This window comes from Heliangelus exortis, chromosome Z (genome assembly GCF_036169615.1).
Source record: "Heliangelus exortis chromosome Z, bHelExo1.hap1, whole genome shotgun sequence".
Taxonomy (NCBI): Eukaryota; Metazoa; Chordata; class Aves; order Apodiformes; family Trochilidae; genus Heliangelus; species Heliangelus exortis.
Window position 1 is genome coordinate 66665797 of NC_092454.1, and position 15094 is coordinate 66680890.

At 37.2% G+C, this 15094-nt stretch overlaps 1 protein-coding gene across 8 annotated transcripts in view; it reads left to right on the top strand.

Annotated features, from left to right (window-relative positions):
• RASGRF2 (Ras protein specific guanine nucleotide releasing factor 2) overlaps nucleotides 1-15094 on the top strand; it is a 121283-nt gene that overhangs the window by 76947 nt on the left and 29242 nt on the right. The window lies entirely within an intron of this gene.

Sequence of the window (15094 nt, forward strand, 5' to 3'; positions counted from 1 at the left end):
ATTCAGAAATATATGTTAGAACAAAATATGAAACCTAACAAAAAAAGAACTGCATATTATACCACATGCTTTCAAAAAAATTATGTGAACTTCATGCCTTTGTTTTGTGGGCACTGAGCTCTTGTAAAACCATTAAGTGAGATTTTGAACTATCATGGTATGAACCAATTACAACTTTTCTTGCTGACATAAATCAGAATTTCATTTATCACTCCACATCTTCAGTTCATTTTGTATTCGCTGAAATCTTATGTCCTGTCTTCAATATTTCTAGTTCAACCTATTAGTGGAAGACATATTTTGCTTTAGGAAATAATTCCAATGTGTTTACAAATTGTTTAAAAAACACATTAAGAACAAAAAATACTTTCTTTCCTCTAGGACCAATTCAATTAAAAATTACTGATTTTTTGTTGTTAAAAGCACAGTTTTTCAATATTTGTAGTATTAAAATATGAGAGAATATGAAGTCTACAAGTGTGTAGTCAACTGAATGAATATCAAAGCCTGAAGATACTGAAAAAAGAAAAAACAAACCTTCCTACTATCCTTAAGTACTTTTTCTGTTGCTGTTTAAGTTAGTTCTGCATAAAAAGGTCATTCTCTTAAGTGATGTAACAAAACAGTAAGAAGGTTCTGCAGCAAATCTGTCAAGAAAAGTGTGTGGTGAGGAATCTCAGGAAAACTGTGATTAAATCCACTTGTGATTAAAACAAAAATTCAAGGCTACAAAACACAGTTTAAACAGCTGAATCACCTGTATGGTAACTTGATGGAATCAGTCATGGTAGAGATGGAATTAAAGTTACAGGAGTCACACAGTTCAAATCTGGGAAATCCAACTATTTCTTTTCTTCCCTGTATATGTGTTATCACAACTAGGTGGGGTTTTTTTTAAATAACACTTTTTGTTTCTCAGTGGGCTTCTATCTTGTTCATGGCATAGTGCTGACATGATCCCTCAGTGAATAAGGTCTGGGTAGTGAATGAGAATTCAGGCTATTTTCTTTTTCTGTTTTTCCAGCTGGTCCTTGGCCTTGCTGCTGCAGACATTGTGATGTGTGCCATTTAATTTACTCCTACACAAACATAAATAGTATTACAAGTGAATTTCAGTGTTGATATCAATACTAAGTGATGCACATTAGGAAAAACAGTCTGACCTCTACACCTGAGAGGGTGGGCTCTGTGCTGAATGTTACTGCTCAGGGCTGAACTTTGAGGATTAGAGTAGATAGATAGTGTTCAGAAGGAGCCAAAAAAAAAAAAAAAAACAACAAAAAAACCAAAAAACAACAACAACAAAAAAAACACACACACACAAAAAAAAAAAAAAACAAAAAAAAAAAAAAAAAAACAAAAAAAAAAAAACCAAAAAAACAGGGAACAAAGCAGAGAAGACCATCATGCTACCACAGGATAAATCCAGAACTTAAACAAGTATTGAAGACTATGTATAGCTGTGATGTCCCCTGTTTGAGATGAGGCAATGAGAACTATGGAACACTGAGTTTGCTGTCAAGTGGAGGTGTGGAATGGCTTTTGTGCATTGGAAGCTTAGAAAAGATACAACTTGGAGTTTTGATGAGAAAGTTCTGTGAATCTGGGATGCCAGAGGGAGAGTTAGTAGGCATTTGTTACTCTTTTTTGATGCAAGATGTTGGGAGGCATCAGATTAAAGCCAAGGATCAAACTAAACTAAATGATGCTGTTATTTGTGCATTGAGTGGAGGGCCAATGAGATTTTGCTGAGGGTTGTTGTGAAGGGAAGAGGTCAGGTTAAAAAAAATGAACAGCTTTTAAAAAAATGTTTTTAAACAGCTTTAAAAAAGTGAATAGAGTAATTGGCAGCTACTAGACAGGCAAAATAGAACAGATTAAGGAGCTGAAATCAGTTGGAGGTTGTAAGTATTAGGAGGCAAGAGACATCTGTGTGTCTTCTGTTCTCACTGTTCCCTGAATCCTTCTGGCCAGTTTATTTCGGTTTTCTTTCCCAGGGTATTATCTCTAGTTGTTTTCAGCTTTCCATCTTCCAGATCTGACTGTTCAGGGATGAATTGAGACAAGCTGGTTACCAGAATCATTGTAAAGCCCTATAGTCACACACTCTGCCAGATACAGACATTAAGTTTATTTAATCATCTCTTGTGGAGAGTGCTGGCCATAACATTTTATAATTGCTGTCACCATGCAAAGATCAGTTTATATACTGATAAATATTCAAAGCTCTGAACAGCTCTCCCAGAGCATATGCTTATTTTATTATAAAAAATGGTGGAATTGCTGCCTCTGTTGCACTAGTGTATGAACTTCTGAGAAGAACCATGGCATTGCTCTACAGCATGCAGAGCTTCCTGCAGTAGATGGCACCTCCCTTTGAGCCAGGATAGTTCAGTTTTCATGCACTCCAGCAGTTTTTTTTAATCTTACTAATTTTGTTACGATTAGTTTTACTTGTTTTACAGGAAGCTTTGGCCTTTATGGTGCCAAGCTGCACTACTTGTCCTAGTGTTTAGTCCATCAGTCTAGCTAAATATAAATCTCCTTGAATCTTAAACATGTTTTCATTTATTCTTTTCCAGAAAAATCTCATGTTCTTTGTTTATTTGAAAAGCATGATAAAGATAAATAGAAATACCTAGGAGAAAGTGCAGAAGATTAAATAAAGCACCCCAGGTGCACTGTTTGGTGCCCTCATGAATGGTAATATGCACAGTGGGGATAAATACAGCAAGCTGTGTCTTTAATATGTCTTTTCTCTTTTGAGAGATGGGAAGGATGGCTCATGTTTTGCTGCAGTTTTAGTGCTCTGTCACCACTAATTGGTTGCTGCATAGCTTCATTCTTTTCCCAGGGTAACAATGCTAACACATTTCCATCATAGAAATGGACTGGTCAAATTATTTATATTCTCCAGTCTTTCATATCTTCCTTTCATGGCACTAAAGCTCATTCTTCAGCAAGGGAATAGAACAAGTATGCAAGCATTCTTCTCCAGAGCAGTGAGATACTCTTAATGACTGGATGTAAACTGACATCAACTCAAATTTTTGATACAGGAACACATATTCTTTATTTGTTCTGAATTATCATTTCCCTTCTCCTGACTCTTTGTCATTGCTCCTAGCACTTTGGTTCACCCACATGCTTCTCAGGGTGGTAGATAAGCCCAGAGCAATCACACACATCTGCCTGCTCAGAGGCATCACTTTCTTTGCCCTGTGTAAATATGCCTCTAGAGAATTGCTTCTTAGTTTCTGCCTGAATCAGTGACAGCTTCCAGAAGCATCAAGGAGGTTATCCAGGAGCTCTGCTCCCATGTCTGCCTTTTAATATGGAAAAGTTCCTACCAATATGTTAATGGTCTGATCCTTATGAATGTCTTCCTGATCTCTTCTGCTTTTCAATGAGAGCTCGGTAGTTCCCAAGTGGAGCTGCAGTGTCTCATCAGGAGTGATCCTCCTTCTCTTCTCTGAAAGTCTGCCACACAGCCAGTATCAAAAAAAAAAAAAAAAAAAAAAAAAAAGGAGTGAGTCTGGTAATGTAGGAGAGCAACCTCCTGCCAAAAAGCTCACCCGACACTAGTAGTTTTGCTGCAAACATCCTACAGATGTTACAGAAATTCAGGAACAGCAATATAATTTATGAAGCACCCACACAAACCCTAATGAAATAACAATTTCTATGGAAAAGTTTTTTCTTTGATCTGTGACTTGTAGAACTTGGTTTCCCTAGTTTATCTTTTTATAGTTCTTCAAACATATTAACTTTTTTCTCCTTTTTATGTACCTTTTTAATTTATGTCTATTGGGCAGAGAATTGGAGCACCGTCTCTGAATAAGTAAGATATGATACACTGATTTTTAAAGAAAAACACCTTTTGGTGTCCCTTTTCTGAACTTAGTTGCTCTGCATGCAGGTCCTTGTACTTAAGAATAAACGTAAACAATGAAAATGCACTGTATGACTGAAAGAGATTAAAGCATTACTCAATATCTCTTTAATAGTTATATGAGTGAAGCCAAAGAAGCAAAGTAATGCTGTGCTGTTTTTCTAAAGGATGAATAAAGTAAAAAGTTCTTATATAAGCTTAGCAAATGTACAAATTTTTCTCTGCTGTGAATGTCTGACACAACATGTAGAAAATATTTTTTAAATTGATAATTTTACTTGTACATAGCCCTACTGAACATGGGCTTCAAGGGAACTGTTTTGGCAAAACCTAAATTCAAGACCTAAGCTGATCTAGTATACTCTTTGTATTTTTAGTTTTCATAGCAGATATACTGGAAGAACTCATTTCTTCCTCAACTCAAACTAGACACGCAAATCTCCCAACAAGGAAAATGAATGTTAGAGAAGAATCAAGTACTCAAACCCAAACAAGCAGGTTGTTCCCTGAACATAGCTGCTTTATTTCAACAGCTCTGTCATCCAATTTTGAGCTGGGTACGTCAGTATTTCCAGCGTGCCACATGCTTCAGAGCTGCCTGCCTCCTCCCACAGCAATGCCGATCCACGCTGTAGAGAATGTACCATTTTTCACAAGAACAAGGTGACATATTATGGGAGAGGATGGGAGTGGGATGGAAGCCTGTGGTTGGCAGGAGGGCCTGGCTTCGTTAGTACCAGCATTTGTGTTTTAAAACACATGTTAAAGGGAGAAGAGAGAGTGAGAAAGAAGTAGGGGAAAAAAAGTCTTTGGGGGAGTATCTCTGACAAATGTGATTTGCACGTAGGAAAATCTGCCCCATTCTAGCAAGGAGGAAAGATGGTTTTATTCTCTCCAATTTTAGTGATTTAAGAAGCAATTATAACAACAGGAGCTTTTTGGCATCTACACAAAAATTGATCTCTTATATACTGTCCTTTCAGTTAATTGCCTGCACATATCTCTGGTGCTAAATTACCTATGACTTGAGTGGTTTAGTTGAGTATTATTCAGAAGGGAGAATTTTTCCTAAAGCTTCTGGGTTTTGCATCTTGTATCCTGTCAAGGAACATTTCAAAAGATCTCTCAATCAGCCTGCAAATCCTTTCTTATGCAAAGAAGTACCACCAGCTCCTTCCCTTTTCACACGTGCATTCCAGTGGCTCAAGGAAGCAGTCTTACTCTAAATTACCCTTAGTTTTAGTCTAGCAGAACTGATCAGCCTGGTTACCAGATCGTTTTTTTGTATCATCTGCTTTTCCATAGCTCTTACAGTCTGTCTGCAGAAGTGATCAGTCAAGTCCTGTGCAGCTGAATCACATTGTCAACAAAGCAAGGCTCAAAACCTGATCCATTAATCTGCTGCAGCTGCTAAGTGCAAGCAGTATCTTCCCTTCAAAGCAATTCAGTGTGCCTGGGCACTGAAAAGTACCTTCTGGAGCTTCTTCCAGGCACTGTAACTGAGTGGTTTCTGCTGTTGGCAGGGGATCTAAAGCAGTCTGTGACTTCTGGATTGATGGTCCTGTGGCTACCTTGGTGTCTATGGTCAAGCTTCCTTCCTAATCTTATACTTTGTGTAAAAACTTAGTTATATGTACTTTCCACTGATAAACAATTATGCGTTAGTGCATTAATTGTGTGTGTAGGTTGGATGCATAAAATGGAAAAGATGTATGGAGACAAGTGTATAATCCCTTTAAAGGACAAACATCTGATTTGATTTGAGTTGGCTATTTTTGTACTCATGATCACTGTCTGGGATGAAGCATTTTAGGCCATTTCTGTACTGTGTTTGACCAACAAAAGCTGCCAAACCTCTAGAATGCTTTTGAGAATAAACAGTGCTGAAATACTGATGAGAATGTATCAGCTCCAGAAGCCACTGAAATGAATACAGTCCACATCTCCTCAGAAGTGCTATAGTAGTTTGTCTGATGTAACATACCCTGATTGTGACAGTAATTACAAATATAAATGGACTTCTGTCTGTTCCAGCTAAGTTTTCCAGAATTTATAAGCACTGAAATGGAGCCAGATAAGTTTCAGTGCGTTCTCATCCTGACATACTTTATCCATGCTTCATTACTGTAAGAGTATTAGATGGATAAAAGTTAGCTAAAAGTAATAATTCATATTTTGTAGGCATTGAGTTTACACAGTGGGTCATGTGTAGGTCTTTCCATTCTGATAAATAGAGCACATATTGTTTAAGACTTACTTGAAGAGGCCAGAATTAGCATGAGAATGCTTAACAAAGTTTTTAGTAAGAGCATCTTAGTTTATTTTAGGTTGTGACCATGGTGCTGTTCTGCAGTCATTCAAACAACTGGCCAGCTCCCAGCGTTACAATATTTTTGGTTTATTTCTTCTGGCACAAGCACTAATTGGAGTTATGGAATGACACAACTTGTGCCAAATGATACAAGGGAAATGCATTCTTTGTTCCCATTTCTGAATCTGTGTGTCTGTGGCAATAGAAGCCACTGGAGCTGCACGTGCTATTGCCAGGTGCATTCAGCACTTAAGCTGAATAATGTGGCCTGGAGGTTGTACCATGCAAAATAATGAAGGCACACAGTCCCAGTGGGATCCCACTGATCCCTGAAATGGAAAAGCATGTAGAAACATACATTATGCTTTAATCAGATAGGGTATTTTCTCACTGTCTTGCACAAAGGTTTGTCAATTATATAGCTCCCTGATCAAGCATATCAGCTGTTTAGTGTTTCCCAGATTCTGAACAGAGGAATAATAATGTGGCATTACACCACTATGTTTTCTGAGGCAAAAATTCTGGAGTAGGCAGCTGAGATAGTATGGAATCTGCTAAATATTAGAATTTAGGGAGGTCAGAAAAGGGGACTAATTTTTTTTTTCTCCACTGTGAGAGGGCAGGCAAAGAGAGATTTCCTTGATATAAGGACTGTTATGAGAAAGATGAGTGTGTATCTGATGATGTGGAGATGGGTCCTACAGTGTGTGGATAGCCCAGTAATGCACCTCTGTGTTCTGCTGCACTAAATGCTTCAAATTACATCAGTGGTTACATTTAGAGTAGTATGTATGTCTTTCTGGCCTTTTACATAAGTGTCTGTGTCTAAAGTAAAGCCAGAGGATGTATGGCAGTTTCTAGATGATGCCCACTGAGATGTCATAAGGACTGCTATTAGCAGCAGTTACAGTAATTTTGCACTCCAGTTATAATTTTCTCAGTTATAACATCTCATTCCCTGTACTGTAAACGCTTCGTGGAACTTTGTTCTTCTGAAACCACACCTGAATCAATCAACACTCAAGATGCAAAGAATTTCATCCTTTTGAATCTGCAGCTTATCCCAGTGGGACTTTGCTTCACAGGAGTAAATTGGCACAACTGCAACAAGTAACACACAGACTGTTCCTGACCAGTTGGAAGCAGATCTTAATCTTCAGGTTATGGGTTCCCACGTGGAACTTCAAGATTGAATCTGCAGGTATCTAGTGTTCTTTCAGAGACACGGATTATACTCAAATAATTCAAATTATTCCAGGCATGGTTATCAGTACTGCTTAGGTTGTGACCCTTCCCAGTTCCCAAGTTCTATCAGGGATCTAAGATTCTTAGTTCCAAGAAAAAAAAAAAAAAAAGAGTTAGTGTAGAATTTGTTATCCTCTCCTGATCCTGTACACAGGACAACTGAGGTTTTTCACGTGTTGTTTTTCTTTGACTTGACTTTCTAGCCAGGAAGTGGGAAAGTGAGTACTAATTCCCTCTTGGGAACACTTTTTAATGATATTTCCAGACCAGTTTGAGCAGCTTCAGGGAGGTTTGATAAGCACTGAGATCTGACCACTGAATTTCCACCGAGTTCCCCATTTTCAGTTAAAAAACTCCAGGTGGAAAGTACCCATTGCCTTACTGTACAGCTGGCACTGTTCTCCATCAAAAAAAAGGTGGTGTGACAAATAAACACTGGGGCAGATTGACCAGTTTTCCTTCCTTGTGGCTGGACCATTGTCAGGAGATGAACCAGGGCTCATTACCAAAGTAGAGGTGGTCAGTGCTAAGGTTGTGAGAGCCCCACAGAGCTGGCTGGGGGGCTTTGGGGCTGTGATGGATGTGGCCCATGGGGACTGACTGTGCCCCAGCAAAGAGGGGAAATGGGTTTCTCTTCCAAGCTAGATTTTTAACACTTATTCACCAGGCTGCTTTTATGAGACATTTGTGTTTTATCCTCCTGCCAGAGGGTATTTTTCTGGGAGATGAGTAGCAAAATGAAAACAGAGATTAAAACTAATTTGTTTGGAATGTGCTGTCTAATTCAATATCCCTGAATGTTATTCCTTTCTTCTGAATATTCACCTACTGTAGTTCATTAGAGTAGACTCCTCTTTTTTTTTTTTATTTCTGAATTAGAAGACCATTGAATTTAACAAAATAGTTGCTTAGCAATTTCTTTAACTGGACAAACATTCTTGTTTAAATGGAATCTCCCCTTGCATGTTTCTCAGAGCAAAAATTCTGGATTAAAACAATGACTTAAAGATGAAAGTCATTTTTGTCCCAAGTGGTCCCTGCTCTTGGGAATAAAGAGCCAGGGGAAAATTATGATTTTTTTGTTTGTTTTTCACTTTAGCAGAAAATCAAGAACCTCTTTTTTTTTTTTTTTTTTTTTTTTTTTTTTTTTTTTTTATGTTTTCCTCTCTTTTAAATGATTTTCTTATTCTCGTTTATTAGAGAAAACCTCAGGAAAGAAGTACTTTCTCTGGGCATATCCTAAGTCAGACACTGTGCTTTGTGTTTCTGGACCTGTTGCAGTCCTGAACAGCTGGAGGGAACTATCCCTTCTTCATCTAAGAGGGAAGGCTGATGCAGTCCCTATTCCTGCCCCTCCAAAACCAGGGGGGGGGGATGTGTTGCATATGTGTTTTCAGGTGGTTCTGCAGCAAGCTTTTGGGTGCTATGTCCCCCTGCTCTTGTAAGGTGAGGAGGAGAGTAGCTGGAATGAAGCTGGGACCTCTGCCTGCAAAAAGCCACATTCAGGATGGTGATGTTGCAAGTGGGGACTTCAAAGCTCAAGGTCTGGGTTCATAATGAGGGCAGGTTTGCTTTGTTGTCTTCCTCACATTTAGTGTACCCCATGGTGTGCTTAGAGTACCCTAAATGCTGCTCACCTAAATAATATTTGCTTAAGATTCTATTTCGCTGCTTGATTTGTGGCCCAGTCATAAAGGTCTGGAAGCTGCTTATGAGACAGACATTTTGTTCAGAGATTTTTTTGTTGACTGATTTCCATTCTGCCAATTTTTGTTTTGCATGACAGTCAAGTATCCATTCACAGATGGTCTCAAAAATGATAAATTTGGCTCTTTGCAACTATCTCCTCCATTCCATTTAACCTTCACTCCTATTTTCATTTAAAAATCTAAACAATTTTGCAGACTATTTCCTTGATTTTATCTAAAACACACAGATCAACTGAAGAAAAAAATTACAAAATAATTTTTTGCAATTTTCTGGTTTTAGCTATACATTGTCAGTCTATTTTAACTTTTTATTTGTGATGGGGCACATGGAGCTGAAAAGTCTGAAAAGCTAACTTTCATAGTTCTTGAAGAGAATATGAGCATTATTCAAAAAAGGTCTGCTATGATCTTCACAATGCTGATAGAGCAGGTTGAGAATATACACCCTGAGAAATCAAGAGTTGGAGATCACTTGAAATGTAGCAATAGATCAGCAGGCTAAAAATTGCTTATCTGTTCCCCAAAGACTAAGAAACATAGTGGAAACACAGGCAAATGCACTTGGCTTACATACAAATTTAAAGAAATGTCAACTGCAGTGTTGCCATTCTTGTCATTATTCATGGAAGATAAACATTACTGCAGTAAAACTAAACTAAAACTAAACTAAAGTGTCTAAGATGTACTAAAACAGTCACAAATACAATTGGCAAGGTAGTCTATTGAAAAAGGCTTTTCTGTGACAATTGTTCAAACAGTTTTTTCATGTAGATAAGTCATGGGAAAAAATGTTGCTGTCACATTTGTCATTTGTCATATTATGCAATATGTAAACACAATTGTCAACAACAGTCTTTGAAATTCAGGGTCTGTTTTTTTTTTTATAGATACACCTATAAATAAAGATTTTTCATGGTTTCACCTAAGACATTTCTAGAGAAATTGGCACAGGAGTTTACACGTGCCTGCACACGCATATATTTCCTGTGAGCAAACAAAAATTATTTTGAACACATATACAGGTACAGCAAAATTTGGCATTGATACTTACTACTTTTTGGCTCTCTCTGCCCTTGCTGAAAGAAGGAAAGAATAGGATGTTGTCCAATAGTAATGGAGCCATCCTACAGATGTCTAAAACTCCAGATACTCACTCTAAGTGTTGTTTCAATGTACATAAATGCTAATCCACACTCATGTTTTTTTTTTTTCTTTCTTTAGTAAAAGTGAACAATGCTATGTTCTCTGAACCCATGGACTGATCAGATTATGCCAAAAATTCTGTCATATCTTACATTGCTGCTGACTTGCAGTTAGGAGAAAAAAAACCCACAAATTCTATGATATTATAATATTGTTTTACTTCAAAGATGAGCAATGGATTTTTATTAACAAGTTGTGTAACTCCTAACTGCAATATGTTTTCAATATTTAGCAGTTTTTAAGTGATATTCTTCAAAGTGCGAGACTCTATTATGGTCTCCTGAGAGAATAACTGTTAAAAAAGTAGAGAAATCCCAAGACTGTGCCAGTTATAGCCATAGCAATGAAATAACCCCTTTTTCAAGTATTTTTAAAGGACAAATTTTAACAGTTCTTTGAGTTTGAAGAAATATTTTCATTCTTCGTGATACTCATGATTTAACCAAACAATCTCAAAGATTATTCTAATTCTCAGAGCAACCTTAGATGTAGGAGTTAGAATGGTATATTGATCTTATTCATATTCTTTAGACATTTTCTGTGTGTCCATTAAACTAAAATTATTTTACTGTACTGATACTTTCTTAGATTTCTGGATCTAGTTCAAGCTTACAGCATAATCATGACATAACTTCTTTATCTCAATGCTGCGTTCTTTAAATATCTCTAATTAAAAAAAAAACTTTCTAAAACGATAGTAATTTAGAAGCAGTTTATCAGCCTGTCTCTGAAATATTTTGCAGAAATTAAACACAGTCACTATAGCTCTATTTGTGTTAAACTACTGTACATCAGCTGATGCATGTGAATCCATGGGATTTACTTTACTAAGACTATAATCCCTTGACTTGATTCGATAGTTAGATTGTGTTTGTGGCAGAGGCTTTAGGCAAAAGAATCAAATACATACTTAGAATTATTTCTGACGTGGGTGGTTACAACAGGGACATATTTCTAAGAAAAAAACAATTTCATACGTCCCAAGGACCAGTGAAAGTGAAATTAAAAGCCTGAAATGCATTGGACCCTTGATTCCTTGTGCTTTTTAATAGAATCTTCTTCTGAAATTGTATGAGTTTTTGTGTGAAATCAACTCAAACCCTGGCATACTGGCCGAGTTAAATATGCCTCTCTCTCAAACTGAGGTGGCCCAAAAATAATTGCTAGACTTGTTAGTCCCTACTTTCAAGCCTCAGACTGCTCATGTGATCTGCTCCATTACAAATCAGAATATGTACATTTCAAAACTGTTATTTCATAAAAAAAAAAAACCAAGCAAAAAAACCTGAACTATATTACTGATCAGCTACACAGTGAGTGGGAGTTCATCACCTGCATGCTAATTTAGCATCAATAATCGATATTATATTAATTATTGTAATTTCTATCATAATTATTTTGATAATTATTAATACTAATAGTTTAATATTATCTTAATTTCCAGTGCTTTCATTCTTCAGTTGGCTACTCTCTGGCAACCTGATACCATAATTAAAGAAACAAAGAGGAGAGCAGAGTCATAGGCAGTTTCTTATTGATATTAGGCTCCACACTCTGACAGATTTCTTTGAAAATATGTGAATCCCAATGGCTTGCTTGAGAATGTATGCCAATAAAGATGGCTATCTTTGAACAGTCATCTCAAATTTTTTAGCTATGTCAGGGAAAAAAATTTATAATCAGTTTTTCTGTGATGCATATTTATTGGGAAGGCTTTTCTTTTGTGCTGAATATACTGGAGGTCTTTTGGGTTTTAATCTGTGGATGAAAACTGCTTTTCTCCAGCCTGGGGTTTGTGTTTCATTCTTTATTCAGGTCAGAGAGTAACACGGATGTTTGCTGAGCCTAAGCTGGTAGGATTTGAGCCAGGCTGAATCACGAAACTGGCAGATAACTCATGAGCGTTTTCATCAGAAGGAAGAAAGACAAGAAAAAGCTAACCACAAGACAAAAAACTACATTTGACAATATTTTTATACATATTTATCATCTGTTTCATTAGCCATGAATATTCCCACTTCACCTGCCTGGAACTCTGTGGAGTTTTCTGTGACTGATGCTAAGTGCAGCTTTCTCCTATGTTAGGTGCCAACACAGCTTCAGTGCATGATTCTAGAGCATTTCAGTGGAACTGACACATAAAATATTTTTCTGAAATGAATGTTTTTGCTAGGAAGGACACCAGAAACTTGATGAAGTCATTCTTCATAACTTCAAAAATGTCTAAATCCTCTGAACAGAAATTATTTTTTGTATAGATAAACCTGTAAGAGCAGATGCATAATCAAAACTTCTGACAAATTAATCACCATGGTCAGGAATTGTGTCCTGCTGTATTAATGCAGAAAAACAAAATGCAGAAGATAGAGTTATTGTAACTAGACTGAGTTTTCAATATCTTAAGTGAAATAGATATTCAAAAATCCATAATTTAATTTAATAATTTAATTCTTTAATCTCCATTGAGAAACTGAACAAAACAAATAGTTCATTTTAATTCCCCACACACACTCTTCAACTCTTGCCACCATCAGTAATAGAATTTTTTATATTTATATTTACATATAGAGTGAAGAATATAACAGAATACAAATGTTCTTGGGTGAGGTGTGTATTATTAGGATGAGCTATATATGTACAAGTTATTGTCATAATTCAGTCTGGTTTTCTCTGCATCATCCTTTCAGCATTTTTTTTTATATATAGTGGAAGCTATAACAATACTAGATTTTACTATAGTGCACATAGGAAAAACATCTGAAGGTGAAAATGGATTTTGCATAACATAATCTGAAGAAAAGTACACGAGCAGAATTGTTAAATTGTGTTGAAAGAAGTAATTCACTGAAACTAGCAATGGTGGCAGGTTAACATTGTGTTTGACAGCCTGTGGTAAAAGTTCTGTATCACTGTTATGTGAAGAAACTACTTCTGCTCATATTAATCTTGAGAAATACTGGGGAAAAACATACTTGAAAGTAGCACTCAGTGGAGTGGCTGCCCACTGAGATGATTAATGACTATAAATACTCCTGATATTTCTGATGTAGAAAGATTGCTTCTGTGGGGAGTGAAACAGATATTAACCATGAAGTATTTCAAGTTATTTCAGCATGGGGCCTAGGTGTGGGCAGTTCCTTGCAGAATCATAATTGAAACATTGCAAACTTCGGCATCCTCCTAGAGAGGACTTTTCACTTCTTTCCTCTCGTGGAACCCGAGTAAAGATGAGCTTAGAGGAAATCATTACTTCCCCTCCCACTGATTTAAGTGTAATGTGTGCAGGCCCTGTTTTCTTAGTGTTTCCTTTATACCTTTCCTATCAAAGTTAGAAAACTCCCCTTAGGAGTTTTTTTTTTTTTAATCTTTTGAAGATTTTTGAACCTTTTGAAGATTCATTCCAGAAGGATTTGGTTCTGGATGCTAAGACTGACAGAATCTCATCTGATCAGATACAGCTAATTTGTTAATCTCTCAACCCACCTATATTTAAAGCCTGGATGGCTAAGAGTGCCTCAAAGTCTGAGTCATGAAGGGGAGTGATTATTATTCTAGGGACTATATAATCAGAAATAAAACCTGTTCCTATCCCTCAAATAGGTAGGAAAAGTATACAGGGAATACTAGAGTGCATGCAGCAGTGCGGGAAGAGTAACTGGAAACTGTTTGCTAAATGATTTATCCCTTGTTACTCACACATCAACATCTGTCATGAAGCCCTGGCTGCCAGTTCTAGTCTGTGGATCAACATCCTTTGTGCTATCCACCTACCTGAGCTAAACAATGACAAAGTTCAATATTTCATACTTTTTATAATCACTTAATGCAGATCCACTTCCACACCTACATATTGCTTTCACACACTTACTCATGGCTCTCAGTGCCATGCTCTGGGAACCACAGCGGATCAAGGGTTGGACTTGATGCTCACAGAGGTCCTTTGCAATCCAGATGATTCTGTGGTTCTGTGATATGGACAAATGGAGCAGGTGATGTGTGCCCAGCAAGGTTCTGGCTGTCTGCTGTGTTTTTGTAGCAGGCAAGGTAGCTTGGAGTTCCTGCTGGACAATCACCACCGTCTCCTTTTGCAAAAGTAGACAGGACTGGAGGATTTGGGTTGTGTTTTGCAGTGCAGGCAGCAGCAGGCACATGGGTTATCTGTAAGTGATGGCATGAACGTGCAGAGCCAGATAAGGTTGTATATTGGGCTTTTTGAAATATGCATAAACAAGTATTCTGTGCATATGGACTAATTAGAGTTGTCACGGTGGCTCAGAGTTTTATTTGCAGTTATATTAGGAGAGGAATAGGTGGGCAGGAGAGAGGAGGAAGTAAGGAGGAGCAGTAAAGCTGGGGTACTGGAAGGAATTTGCATCATAAACAGTGCAGGAAACAACTGATGGGAACACCAGAGTTCACTGACACCTGCTGAGGTAGCTTCTGTAGTGGCTTCATCAGATCTTGGTCAGATCTCCCCTTTGCAGTTACTGTCCCACAGTCCAAATGGCTTTGAAAGTCCGGAGTAAAAGCAGTGCTAATTAAGGACTAATTTTTTGCATGTTTCTGCTTCTACATTAATGCAGCTGTGGCATTAAGTTTTCTGGGTTTTTTTGTTTTGTTTTCTTAGTGTTTCCTTTATACCTTCCTATCAAAGTTAGAAAACTAGAAAGTAACAATGATTAGTGATCTTTTTGTTTGAGTCTGACATTTGTTCTTTTTTATCTGTTTTGTAAG